This window comes from Belonocnema kinseyi, chromosome 5 (genome assembly GCF_010883055.1).
Source record: "Belonocnema kinseyi isolate 2016_QV_RU_SX_M_011 chromosome 5, B_treatae_v1, whole genome shotgun sequence".
NCBI lineage: Eukaryota > Metazoa > Arthropoda > Insecta > Hymenoptera > Cynipidae > Belonocnema > Belonocnema kinseyi.
The window spans coordinates 117610788-117613003 of NC_046661.1; positions in this window are offsets into that span (position 1 = coordinate 117610788).

The following is a 2216-nucleotide window of genomic DNA, read 5'->3' on the forward strand; positions in this document are numbered from 1 at the left end:
AGTGTTTTCTGAGTTGTATTATCTTTTATGCTTTTTTCATTCAAATATGTGTTCTGAGCTGCATACGTTCACGTGGAAGAGTAGTTTTGCGGGAAATTATAATGAAAGGGAAATTTTCAAGTGCCATGTAATCAATTTGGAATTCTAATCATTTTCACATTGTTCAAGGTGGTTTTCCAACTTTTCAAACGTTTTTGATGACGAGGGGAGGGTACGTATGACTTAGGGGTAGTTTTTGGGTATCGTGTTATATATTATCGAAGAGCAAAAAAAGAGCAAAACATATTGATTTCAAGTGTCTTCTAAGCTTGATTATTTTTAATGCTTTTTTCATACATATAAGTGTTCTGTTGCATACGTTCTTACAAATCTTACGAAATTCTTTCAGATCTTTGGAAACTTTAGGAAATTATCTTAAAATCTTTGAAATTTTATGAAATCTCTTGATTTTTGTAAAAATCTTCGCAGTTAATGGACATATCATAAAATATTTAGAATTATTTTATATCTATTGAAATCCGTTAAAAATGACTTCAAATAATCCCATAAAAAATCCTCTCACATTTTCATCATTCTATGAAATACGTCGAAATTATCCCTTGACTTTGGTGCAATACATTGAACTACATACAATCGTTAACAAAATTAAAATTTCCTTGCAAGGTTTAAAAGCTTTGAAAATTCCTCAAAATAATTCAAATCTTTGAAGTTTTATGAATTTCCTTCAGATCCTAAATTTACGAATAAATAACAATATACTCATTTTTTTAACCTAGAGATATCCAAAGGAAGGAAACTAGGCTTTTCAGATAATGAAGGAGAACCCTCAGTTCGATAAAAGGCTTTTAAAATTTTTTGATGAATTAAATAAGATTTAATTTTAACTTTAAATGTTTTAAATTTGGATGATTTCTAATGCTTGAAATACTTTTAATTTGTACTTAAGTGTTTAATATTTAAATTTCACATTTTTTGATACATGAAAGTTTTGATTTTTTAAATTTGTATGGAAAAATGTTTGGAAAACGCGGAAATGATCAGAAACTTGTTTTTGTTTACAGAGGCCACTCTGAAACATTAATGTTGGGAATTTGAATGCTAATAAGAAACCGTTTCCTTGTTGTTTCCTTGTTGTAATTGATTAATTTAATTAGTCACTTCTCTGGATCCGCGCCTATTAAACTAACAAGGGAAAGGTCAGAGCTGTTTTTCTCAAAACTGGCTTAATAATGAGTTCTGGGAATTTGAGAACTCTACTTTGGGGCCATGCCGTTTCTTTACAAAAAGTATGAATCAACACATAAAATATCACCTCTAGACCTTCCTTGTAAAATTAACGATTCTACAAATCTGTGTTTCTGCTGACGTCAAATATAAGAACTGAAAAGTATTGGTTGGAAGCAGATCTGTCTGCCTTCGTTCAAGTAAGATCGAGTGAAAGACTACAAATTTCTTAACTCGCTGGAAACTTTCAACATCTTTCATAGACTTCGAAACTGAGAAATGGGCAGAACAGGAAGATTTCATCAATGGATAAAATACGCTTAGCAAACTAAATGTAACTTATGAAGGCACAGAACGTGATGTAGCTCTCGTGACAAACTATAGCAGGATTAATAAACTTGTTAAGTCTAAGAGGTCTTTGCTGAAAAATGGTGGTTACTCATCTGTCACTCACTATTGCATCTTAAAATTTGTTTAAATTTCGACTGTCAGGGCCTACTGCACAGTTTCTGCAAATAAATTTGCCTATATTATCAAGTTTGAGAGGCTTTCCTAGAAACATGAGAAAATAAATTTTTTTTTCTAATCTGAACAGCCCCTATTTTTTTAATGTTTCGTTTTTAATGCCAGCACTTGTGTTGTAGCTATAAGCGACATTTTTTCATAAAATGTTGGTGCTTTCTGTTGGAAACTATTAGAAATACCATTTTTAGTTATCTTGTACGAGCTTAAAAGAACGGTGCAGTCCACCTTTTATCGAAGAATTTGACAGAAACTGAGAAATTATTGTGCATTTTTTCTTTTCTCCTGTTTTCCCATGTTATCGGAAGCTTAAGGCGAATTTCAGATTTCAAATGCTTAGAAAACTATATTAAACATATATAAAGCTTAATGTGGAGTATTGAAAAAATTGTTTGTTGTTAATGTGAAAGGGTTGTGTAAAAAATGATTGTCTGTTTTCCAAATATCAAATTATATTTAAACACACAACA